The sequence below is a fragment of the Sinohyriopsis cumingii genome, chromosome 16, assembly GCF_028554795.1.
Source record: "Sinohyriopsis cumingii isolate HCF-2022 chromosome 16, ASM2855479v2, whole genome shotgun sequence".
In the NCBI taxonomy this organism is placed as follows: Eukaryota; Metazoa; Mollusca; class Bivalvia; order Unionida; family Unionidae; genus Sinohyriopsis; species Sinohyriopsis cumingii.
In genome coordinates this window covers 37,517,359-37,530,820 of record NC_142976.1, presented here as the reverse complement: position 1 = coordinate 37,530,820, position 13,462 = coordinate 37,517,359, and the positions used below count along the sequence as shown (strand labels likewise).

Sequence of the window (13,462 nt, the reverse complement as noted above, 5' to 3'; positions counted from 1 at the left end):
AGTCAAAAAGATCTGCTGATTGTAATTTATAAGAGTTGTTCATTATTCATTAACAGCAATGTTTTGAAACTTCTGGTTCTATCTGTACAACCCTGTACATGTATGACGCAAAGTATGTAAATCGGAGCAATCAAAACTGACCAAACTGGTACTTATTCAGAGATGTGTTCACAGGAAAAAAATGGCATAGTTAAATTAATCGTTTATCAGTATCCTAGCTTTGTCTTCATATACTCAGGTGCTTTTGAACCTGTAAACTGTTGTTAGTCAAAATAAAAAGATTTGTCTTCATATAATCATGTTTTTTTTTAACCCTGTAAACTGTTCTTGGTCGACATAAAACGGTAGAATTGACAGAAACTCTGCCAAACAGTAAGCATTATGTCGTGAAAGTAATACTTTGTCAAAATTGTACACGTAACCAAATCAGAAAGCGTGGCCTATAATTTTGCATGATACCATACATAATACATATAAAATGATATGGTTGCTCAAAATCGACGTAAATAATGATAAAATGGGTAGCTATTCTCTCACATCATTATTTCTCGTACGAAGGAAAATGAGTCTCTCATAGTCTACATTAATTCTCGTACAACGGCAAGCTAATTTCTCATACTTTTCTCATAGAGTAATCTACATTAATACTGGTAAAATGGCAAGCTAATGTCTCATACTTTTCTCATAGAGTAATCTACATTAATACTGGTAAAATGGCAAGTTAATTTCTCATACTTTTCTCACTGAGTAATCTACATTAATACTGGTAAAATGGCAAGCTAATTTCTCATACTTGTCTCATAGAGTAATCTACATTAATACTGGTAAAATGACAAGCTAGTTTCATATTCCAAATTAATGCTGACACAACGGGTAGATAATCTCTCATGATCTAGGTAGAACACGCATCTATCTGAATATGTAGCCATTTAATCCCCCTCTAGTAATTATATTCAGAAACACTTTACTACAAATGCTCCTTCCCACTCGAAATTCACTTCCACGGCATGCACTATTCAGGCAAGCATTGAAGTTTTCTGATGTGAACTCAATTAAAGATTTTTTTAATGATGTGCCACCAGATAAAATCTTGGAATTTTTGGACGGAATGCGGTTTATATTATAAATGTTGATCCTACATTTAAAAGATTTTATATTTGTAACTTCAGGTTTTCTTTTATAAACATTTTACAGAATGTTAGCATATTTACCTTTATCAATAATCTTGTAGTACTACATGTTTAATTTCATCAGGAAGGGTTTGTATTCCACAAGATTTGTTTGGGCAATCTCTATATTTATATTTTTGAATTTTGTTTTTAATCTGAACGTTATAACCATTTTTTGCTGACATTCCGTTAAACGTTAATGCATACGTACATACATACATACATACATACATGCACACATACACACATACATACATACTCTTGTATTTGCATTGGGGAATTTGTGTAGTTGATGTTCGAAATTTCCTCGTTTATCTTTATCATTCAAATGGTTCCTAATTAACGTTTTATTCAATAATATTCCAACAGTGTTTAGTTCCTTTTCGCGCTGCCAGCAAAACGAAGCACGAAATGAAAAGATGGCTGCTTGAACAATGAAAACAAAAGACTACAACAAAGATATTTTAAAATTCTGTTTACAACAAGAACAAAATCTACCAAAAATAATGCGTGAATGCTAATCGATCGCTAAATGTATGACCTATTTAAAATGAAAACAAGATAAAACTGAAACCCGCAGCTGCGAAGAGAATTTACTCTTACCCCCTCCCCAATTAAGACTCGTAGAAAGAAATGTTCATGGAATGATAATAACAAAATCATATACCAACATGCCAAATACAAGCAAACTTCATACAAACATGTATGGACAGAGTTATATGCAAAGATAAAAAATTAAAATTGATAGTTCAAGAAACGTTCTTTAGTGAAATAACAGCACGAAAAAAAAATACAAAGAAATACAATCAACAAATACTTATGCCATATGACAAACTGGTGACATGCATAATACCGACAGTCACCATAAAAGGAGTTTACAAGCAGAATATATACTAAAAGCAAGAAACCCCAAAAGACCAGTTATGCGACAGAAAGTTTGCATTACACCATCGAGTTGTAGTCGAAGGTATCAAATATTATTACGCTTAATGAGTCTTTAAACAGATAAAAGCGCAAGGTGAATGTACAACTAATATTGGCCTACAACGTCAACATATGAATTAAACATTCCAAGTTAGGCAAGTTTCAGACTTTTCGTTTGATTACTGCATCAAAATCAATGTCATCCATTAGAAAATGTAGAGCAGACTACCGTTAAACTGTTAGTAAATTTTTTATTTTTTTATTATTTTTTTTAGGGTGTCAACGATTTAGAGACTGGCTGGATTTTCAAACGATTGGCAAGCTGGTTGTATTTTCAAACGATTTACCATTTTCATTCTTAGGTATCAGCAAGAATGCGTGTTTAAGTGTCCTTGTAGATACTGAGAGTCAATCACGAGTACAGTTTCAAACGGGTTGTATTGTTTATAAGTCGTGGGAGCTACTGTCAAGTGCCTGCCATTGGTTTGGCATTGTGATTGCGTCAGACACTATTTATTCTCAGTAATTGCTGTATATTTAACCATCACAACATTATTATCAAGAATTATTTTCAGCTTTTTCTTAAAGATCTGTTTAGTGGATGTCGATTAAAATATTTCTAGTGGCATATTTTACCAATGAGTATTAGTACTTGTTTATACACCAACCATTGAGCTTCGTGCGCCAAATAGCTTACAAGTGTGTCATCATTTCTTCAGACCTGCAGGACAAAGTTTGATGAAGCCTATTAAGAATGTCACTAATGGCATGATGAGTATTATAAGCAACCACTGTTTGTGAGTAACAGCAAACCTAGAACTAATGGCATCTCCATCATCAGAATGGAGGTTGGCCAATCTTTAAATACGCCACAAAACGTTTTCCCAATGGCCTCCCCAACAAAGAGTGGCAACCTAACTTCCACTCTATTACTATACTTAAAGAGTCAGTTTGGAAAGTTAATAAGAATGATCTTAAAAAAAAACTGAAAACATTTTGTGTTCAGCAGTCAACTTAACGCCTCCGTGTGGGAAACTTATTTAGCAGTCAGACTGCAAACATTATTTGATCCATATACCACTGTCGAGAGATTTAGACCACCCTTTGTTTAAAACTATTACTCACTTCGCAGTACTAAAATTCTGTACAAAGAATTATAAGAACTGTTCATTTCAATTTGTTTTTCTTTGACTGATGATCAGCAGTTTATTTTCCATAATAGTTAGGTTTGTCTCAATTTAATTGCCTCATCATCAGTTTGATGAAATTTCGTAGCAATGGTCCTAAAACCAAGCTCAAGTGAAAACAAGATTCCGAGACCATCCTACTGCGAATATAACGAATGTGTATAATAATCATTTTTGAAACTATGCCACACATTTTTGATATATTATTGTTGCAGCAACTTTGGTTCTCGTGGCATCTCCATAGAACTTATTTTCGTTTCGTTTGTTGTTTGGCTTGATTTCACCATGCATGGTTGATTGTTCGTATTGATGCTAGTGGTTACATGTCCGTATAGTGTTTAGAATAGACTTAATTGCACCATGTTCTTACTGTCTTCGCCAAAGTATATTATCCAACTCTGAATGATGTGGACGTTCAATGTGAAAGAGGAATGGCGTGAGGTGTCTCTTCAAGGTAGACTATCTTTCAAATAAATTAAACATGTTACCATTTAGCTGCATTAGGAAACAAATAAAATCACATCTTGCAAATATTAACGTAATACTGTTGCGATTGAAAAATATGCAGCGATTAAAAAGTACAGCAAGTGCGTGATGCGATTACAAAGCCACGCCATTGGCAGGCAACTGGCAATTGTTCCAATGTAATTAAAACCAGATATCCACTGTCCTAGGTGAAGATCTGACAGCGACAGCGTAGGGGTCATGTTTTCTTGACGTTTGAATAAGACAATAGAAATGCAGCTTTCAGAAATTCTGAAAGTGAATCAAATCGTTCGGCACACACTAATGCTCTGCAGTCATACTGATCAGTATCCAAACGAAGATATAAGACTTCGTCTGATTGACGGATACAATTAGCAATTATGGGCGAAGGAGAACTGATTTTAATCAGACTGACAGTCGTTACTACACTGCACGAATGGGCGCTAGTTAAAAGTCTTTCGGTACTTTTATTGCATTATATAATGCTTGTTGCCGGTAAATCGCAAGCCACTGTATGTTTTTAGGGATACCATCTGCAAAAAGTTTCTCAATGCCGTCTCTATGGAGATCCCATGAGAGACAAGTGGTAGACTTTGTAGAAAATGAAAATGCCTTGGAAAGCACTGAAAATGTACAAGTGCTCGACAAGAACTTAATGTTAGAAAAAGCAATAATATGAAGGGAAAGAAATAATACCGAGTGAAAAAATTTCCTTTCTTAACATTAAGCTTGCGTCGAGCACCCGTCTGAAAATCTTAAATGAATGTACAGTTTGGTATATTCAAAATAAGTTTCATCTAAGACTGAATAGTCGTTCTGGAAAGTTTGTCAAACAGTTTGCACTTCTGCATACTACGGTAACGTAAGTTTGCTTGTAGCCAGGAAGGCAAAAGTGAATACAAGTTAATGTCACTGATGATTTTTTTCTTTCTTTCTGGAACATCATTCAGAAAGTCAGTTATGGCCAAAGGGGTTCATCTGAAAAAGTTATTCACTTGGAATTCGCATCTTTCGGGTGGAAAGAATATCATGCTTCGGATCGCCTCCATGATAGTTTTGAAGAATCAATCATGAAAGTCATTTCTATTATAGATTTTTTTTTTAAAATTAAGTTCAGATTTGGAAACGTTAGGTGTTTTCTTTCAAGGACGTATTTTTGGCTCCATATGAACCATGTGGGCTATTTTACTGACAACTTTATAAAAAAAAAAACTGTTTTGAAAAGCATCAAGTAGGTTTGAAGAGATTAAAACGGGAGCGATGAATTCAAAGCAAAGCTTTATTTAATTGCTTGAAACAACAGTTGGTAAGAGAATAATCAATTGTTACGCTGAAAAGAATACTATAACAAAACTGAAATTGAAAATGCACTACACAGTATGACAGAAAATGTCAGAAAATACTCAAAACAATAAGACCTGGTTTCGTATTGTCAATATCATCTTTCAGAGGAATGTTATAGGAACATGATCTAGCCTCATGTGTCATCATCATATTCCAGAGGCAGGTAATAGGAACAAGATCTAGCCTCATGTGCCATCATCATATTTCTGAGAAAGATTCTATGAACAAGATCTAGACTCATGTGCCCTCATCATATTTCAGAGGAAGGTTACATGAATAAGATCCAGCCTCATGTGCCATCATATTTCAAATGAAGGTTATAGGAAAACGATCTAGTCTCAATGGTCATCATCACATTTCAGAGGAAGGTTATAAGAACAATACATAACCTCATGTGCCATCATCATATTTCAGAAGAATGTTACATGAACAAGATCCAGCCCCATGTGTCATCATTATATTTCAGAGAAAGGTTATAGGAATAAGATCTAGCCTCATGTGCCATTATCATATTTCAGAGGAAGGGTATAGGAACAAGATCTAGCCTCATGTGCCATTACCATATTTTAGAGGAATGTTACATGAACAAGATCCAGCCCCATGTGTCATCATCATATTTCAGAGGAAGGTTATAGGAAAAGTTATAGCCTCATGTGCCATCATCATATTTCAGAGGAAGGTTATAGGAACAAGACAAAGCCTCATGTGTCATCATCATATTTCAGAGGATGGTTATAGGAATAAGATCTAGCCTCATGTGCCATCATCATATGTCAGAGTAAGGTTATAGGAACAAGACACAGCCTCTTGTGACATCATCATATTTCAGAGGAAGGTTATAGGAACAAGACAAAGCCCCATGTGCCATCATCATATTTCAGATGAAGGTTATAGGAACAATACATAGCCCCATGTGCCATCATCATATTTCAGAGGAAGGTTATAGGAACAAGACAAAGCCTCATGGGCCATCATCATATGTCAGAGGAAGGTTATAGGAAAAGGATCTAGTCTCATTGGTCATCATCATATTTCAGAGGAAGGTTATAAGAACAAGGCATAGCCCCATGTGCCATTATCATATTTCAGAGGATGGTTATAGGAATAAGATCTAGCCTCATGTGCCATCATCATATTTCAGAGGAAGGTTATAGGATCAAGATCTAGCCTCATGTGTCATTATCATATTTCAGAGGAATGTTATAGGAACAAGACATAGTCTTATGTGCCATCATCATATTTCAGTGGAAGGTTATAGGAACAAGACATAGCCTCATGTGACTTCATCATATTTCAGAGGAAGGTTATATGAATAAGATCTAGTCTCATGTGCCATCATCATATTTCAGAGGAATGTTATAGGAACAAGACACAGCCCCATGTGCCATCATCATATTTCAGAGGAAGGTAATAGGAACAAGACATAGCCCCATGTGCCATCATCATATTTCAGAGAAAGGTTATAGGAACAAGATCTAGCCTCATGTGCCATCATCATATTTCAGAGGAATGTTATAGGAACAAGACACAGCCCCATGTGCCATCATCATGTTTCAGAGGAAGGTTATAGGAACAAGATCTACCTTCATGTGCCATCATCATATTTCAGAGGAAGGTTATAAGACCAAATCTTATAATGCCATCATTATACTTAGAAGAGTTTGGGTGATATTGCTAACAAGAAACCCAGTGATGCACGGTTTTATGTTATTAGCTGTGGTTTGTTTGGATGTTTTGACAAACAACAGTAATTTAACTTCTTCTCTCATTCTCAGTGTTAAATGTAACACAAGCATCTAGTTTTGCAAAATTAATAAGGAAGTAAGTTCTACATTACACACAAGTATGTACATCAAAGATTAAATTATTTTGTTGTCCAGGATATTGGCAATTTTTCTGAAGATGATACAATACTGTAGCAATAACAGAAACAAAATTGCAGGCTGTTGGTAAGTAGCAACTCATAAAGTCTCACTTATGTCATACAAATTAATTCAACAACCCTCTTTCTGTTAATTCATAAATGTTAAATATCAATTTTTACAATTTACATGTACATGACAAAATTGCATGCCCAAATGCATTGCGTATGAACTGTAGCACACATAATACCAACCAAGATGCATGCCTGAATTTACTGTACTGCATATTAACTAGCACACTGCATATGAACTGGCACAAACTGCATATGAACTGGTGCAAACTGTACATGAGCTGGTGCACACTGCATATGACTCATGTACACTGCAAATGAACTGGTGCATACTCAAGATAAAATATTCTGTGCTCAACATCTGACTTCCAAAAGACGTAAACAGGTTAAGACAATACTGAATATAGCTTGAACTGCAAAATTACAGTAAAGAATCAGATCTTGTATTTCACTTTTAACCAAGTACATGTAGCTTTAAACAGAAAGCCATTTTTGTTGTTGTATAGTACAGAAATTTTCTCTAACTTTGCATAATTGCAGTTTAGTGAATTATTTGAACAGAAGACACATAAACACTAAAATAAACCAGTGAAATTTTACCACAGTCAAAGGAAATAAAAACAAAATAACACAGCAAATGCATATGGGTATGAAGGCCAAATTCTCTTTTCATGCACTCAGTCATTTTGTGAGAATGTAATACTAAGCAAAATAACTGCATGCATCCTAGTGTACAGAGTCATTACTAAATCTGATATGATAGTATAAATCACAATGGAAGAATACAGAGCCATTACTAAATCTGATATGACAGTATAAATCACAATGGAAGAATACAGAGCCATTACTAAATCTGACATGATAGTATAAATCACAATGGAAGAACACAGAGCCATTACTAAATCTGACATGATAGTATAAATCACAATGGAAGAATACAGAGCCATTACTAAATCTGACATGATTGTATAAATCACAATGGAAGAATACAGAGCCATGACTAAATCTGACATGATAGTATAAATCACAATGGAAGAACACAGAGCCATTACTAAATCTGACATGATAGTATAAATCACAATGGAAGAATACAGAGCCATTACTTAATCAGACATGATAGTATAAATCACAATGGAAGAATACAGAGCCATAACTAAATCTGACATGATAGTATAAATCACAATGGAAGAATACAGAGCCATTACTAAATCTGACATGATAGTATAAATCACAATGGAAGAATACAGAGCCATTACTAAATCTGACATGATAGTATAAATCACAATGGAAGAATACAGAGCCATTACTAAATCTGACATGATAGTATAAATCACAATGGAAGAATACAGAGCCATTACTAAATCTGACATGATTGTATAAATCACAATGGAAGAATACAGAGCCATGACTAAATCTGACATGATAGTATAAATCACAAAGGAAGAACACAGAGCCATTACTAAATCTGACATGATAGTATAAATCACAATGGAAGAATACAGAGCCATTACTAAATCTGACATGATAGTATAAATCACAATGGAAGAACACAGAGCCATTACTAAATCTGACATGATAGTATAAATCACAATGGAAGAATACAGAGCCATTACTTAATCAGACATGATAGTATAAATCACAATGGAAGAATACAGAGCCATAACTAAATCTGACATGATAGTATAAATCACAATGGAAGAATACAGAGCCATTACTAAATCTGACATGATAGTATAAATCACAATGGAAGAATACAGAGCCATTACTAAATCTGACATGATAGTATAAATCACAATGGAAGAATACAGAGCCATTACTAAATCTGACATGATAGTATAAATCACAATGGAAGAATACAGAGCCATTACTAAATCTGACATGATAGTATAAATCACAATGGAAGAATACAGAGCCATTACTAAATCTGACATGATAGTATAAATCACAATGGAAGAATACAGAGCCATTACTAAATCTGACATGATTGTATAAATCACAATGGAAGAATACAGAGCCATGACTAAATCTGACATGATAGTAAAAATCACAATGGAAGAACACAGAGCCATTACTAAATCTGACATGATAGTATAAATCACAATGGAAGAATACTGAGCCATTACTAAATCTGACATGATAGTATAAATCACAATGGAAGAATACAGAGCCATTACTAAATCTGACATGATAGTATAAATCACAATGGAAGAATACAGAGCCATTACTAAATCTGACATGATAGTATAAATCACAATGGAAGAATACAGAGCCACTACTAAATCTGATATGATAGTATAAATCACAATGGAAGAAATACAGAGCCATTACTAAATCTGACATGATAGTATAAATCACAGTGGAAGAACACAGAGCAATTACTAAATCTGACATGATAGTATAAATCACAATGGAAGAATACAGAGCCATTACTAAATCTGACATGATAGTATAAATCACAATGGAAGGATACAGGTTTTAATATTGCTTTAAATCATCTACTCACAGGTTTTATTTTGCTTAGTGCTGACACAGTGTATATGACAGATATACCTATTTTTCCAATTTAATGCATATTATGCAAGATGCAGTATTTATTGTATGATAACCCAGGGAACATACATTGTTCACTCTTAGGAAAGGGTTTAGGTGTTATCATGAGAAAAAGGCTTAAAATAAAAATAAACAATTTCCCTAAATGTTTTACACTTATCATCAATCACAGTCTTATCCCTGAGGAAATATGTAGTACACCAATGCAGATTTTGTGCATCTAAAAGCTTTTACAAACAATAATTGATGCCATTAGTGGCAAAACATGTTTAAAATTAAGACAGAACTATTTCATGGTTAGGTATTTATTAGAGAGGTTACAACTTTTATTCTGTTCCAGTGCTACTCAAAAAGGAATGTAGAATGCCCAATCTACTCATTAGCACACACAGTCATTTAAAATCAACATTTAAAAAAGTGACATGGATCTTATGAGTAATGGGGAAAATTTCAACAAAATTTTATGAAAAATGTCTGAGTGATAAAGTTTCAAATTGCAAATATTATATAGAACCTTGGGAACACAAGCATATTTACTCTGAAAAACTTCCTACAATTCACATTTTAGCAAAAGAGATTCTTAATTCATACTAAAATTAGGAAGCAATTTGTGCTACTTTATCTTGTCTGCATTTTAATGTCACCTTCTTTTAACTAACTTGATTTTGTTTGAATTGTAATCAGTTTTATATATCAAGATGCAAAGAAGTGCATTCAAAGATGCATTGTATCATATTTAATGTCAATGCATTGTAAAGATCCAAATAATGATGCATCTTTACAGAGAACTGAAGAAAGAACAAGAGTCCTTCAAAGTGACTGAGGGTCTACTATACAAAAAGAATGCACAGGATTTCAAGATTGGATCATTTCTTCTTTGTATCTTTTGAGGGTCAAAACTATCTCTGATAATCTTAAGTGATAAGATTTTCAAATTAACCACTGTGGCAGCCATATTTGAAAGAAGATTGGCATCATTTTCAATCCCATGTTGATATGACCATCCATTCAGGAGAAATAGTAACAAGATTTTCAATACAATCATTTTGGCAGCCATATTGACAGTAAGATCAGCAGCTTTTTCATTCATTGCTAACTTGCTGAAATAATTAGTATTCTGATGTAAAACCCATGTCATTATTGTCCATTTGGTAGCAATACCAATATTTTCAAGATGGATTACATGATGTTTATACTGGATGTCAAGTTGGTACCATTTTTATCTAGTACCAACTAAATATCTTCAGAAGTCTTCTGGTGAATAATCCATGCTGATATGACTTTCAGTTTAGGAGTAGCCACATTAAGATTGTTCCTGTTAGATGTCAGATCAACACTACATTCATTCAGGACCAAGTAGTCATTAGAGGAGGATATCAACACTACATTCATTCAGGACCAAGTAGTCATCAGTGGGGGAGATCAACACTACTTTCATTCAGGACCAATCATATATCAGTGGAGGATATCAACACTACATTCATTCAGGACCAAGCATACATCAGTGGAGGAGATCAACACTACATTCATTCAGGACCAAGCATACATCAGTGGAGGAGATCAACACTACATTCATTCAGGACTAAGTAGACATTAGTGGAGGAGATAAACACTATATTCATTCAGGACCAAGTAGACATTAGTGGAGGAAATTAACACTACATCCATTCAGGACCAGTAGACATTAGTGGAAGAGATCAACACTACATTCATTCAGGACCAAGCAGTCATCAGTGGAGGAGATCAACACTACATTCATTCAGGACCAGGTAGACATTAGTGGAGGATATCAACACTATATTCATCCAGGACCAAGTAGTTATCAGTGGAGGAGATCAACACTACTTTTATTCAGGACCAATCATACATCAGTGGAGGAGATCAACACTACACTCATTCAGGACCAAGCAGACATCAGTGGAGGAGATCAACACTACACTCATTCAGGGACCAAGTAGTCATCAGTGGTGGAGATCAACACTACATTCATTCAGGACCAAGTAGTTATCAGTGAAGGAGATCAATACTACATTCATTCAGGACCAAGTAGACATCAGTGGAGGAGATCAACACTACATTCATTCAGGACTAAGTAGACATCAGTGGAGGAGATCAACACTACATTCATTCAGGACCAATCATACTTCAGTGGAGGAGATGAACACTACATTCATTCAGGACCAAGCACACATCAGTGGAGGAGATCAACACTACATTCATTCAGGACCAAGTAGACATTAGTGGAGGAGATCAACACTACATTCATTCAGGACCAAGTAGACATTACTGGAGGAGATCAACACTACATTTATTCATGACCAAGCAGTCATCAGTGGAGGAGATCAACACTACATTCATTCAGAACCAAGTAGACATCAGTGGAGGAGATCAACACTACATTCATTCAGGACCAAGCAGACATCAGTGGAGGAGATCAACACTACATTCATTCAGGACCAAGCAGACATCAGTGGAGAAGATCAACACTACATTCATTCAGGACCAAGCAGTCATCAGTGGAGGAGATCAACACTACATTCATTCAGGACCAAGCAGATATCAGTGGAGGAGATCAACACTACATTCATTCAGGACCAAGCAGACATCAGTGGAGGAGATCAACACTACATTCATTCAGGACCAAGCAGACATCAGTGGAGAAGATCAACACTACATTCATTCAGGACCAAGCAGACATCAGTGGAGGAGATCAACACTACATTCATTCAGGACCAAGCAGTCATCAGTGGAGGAGATCAAAACTACATTCATTCAGGACCAAGTAGTTATCAGTGAAGGAGATCAACACTACATTCATTCAGGACCAAGTAGACATCATTGGAGGAGATCAACACTACGTTCATTCAGGACCAAGTAGACATGATTGGAGGAGATCAACACTACATTCATTTAGGACCAATCATACATCAGTGGAGGAGATCAACACTACATTCATTCAGGACCAAGTAGTCATCAGTGGAGGAGTAGCAATCAAAACCTTTGATAACCAACAGATGGACATTGGACAATAGTTGATACACATCAGGACTTTGCATGAACTCATCTGGTGTATGCCCAGTAGAGCCAAAAACTAAACTTGTTAAATCTGAATATTTGTTCCTGCATTTCTTTGTTAATATATCTTTTTAAGGAATGATATTATTTTTTTCCCCATCTGGAATAACAAATGTATCATACCCTCTTGAAGTACTGGCTGGTTTAATGCACAATATGTATTCTTTCAAAATGCTAACATCATTTTGTCATTTGTTTCATCCTCATAATTCATAAATTGAACATACTGGAACAAATGTAGTTCTTACACATGGAAATTTCAAGTCTCAAAATGTCAGACATACAAAATGAACATGAGCTTCTATTTATAAACTGTCATAACATGCAACTCTCATCCAGTATTGGGTCCGTATCAAATGAAAGCCCCCACCCCCCAAACCTGGTGAGAAGATTTTTGTTGTTGTTGTTGTTGTTGTAGGGTTTAACGCCATATTTCAGCACATGTTAGGCTATATATGGCAGCCAGTATCAACGGTTGAGGAAGAACCCGGGAAAACCCTGGAAAGAACCACCTACCCATGAGAAGCTACCGGCAAGCTTTCTCACATACCAACATCGGCTGAATCTGAGACTCGAACCCACGCAGACAGGTGAGATGGCATTGATCCATAACGGAGAGCGCTTTAGACCACTCGGCCACTCGGGCCCCTTGGTGAGAAGATTAACTTGTTATGTTCACTATATGAAGTCTGTGTGAATGAATAATTTTCAAGGTGATTAAAATTCAAAAAACTACCAACAGCAAGGATTTTTTGCTGTATCCACTTTTGACTTTTTTTACACAAATGTATGTA

General features: G+C 35.2%; 1 protein-coding gene across 9 annotated transcripts in view; it reads right to left on the bottom strand.

Moving 5' to 3' along the window:
• Positions 1-13,462, bottom strand: part of LOC149780225 (uncharacterized) — a 120,665-nt gene that overhangs the window by 65,524 nt on the left and 41,679 nt on the right. The gene's annotated exons all lie outside the window — the stretch shown is intronic.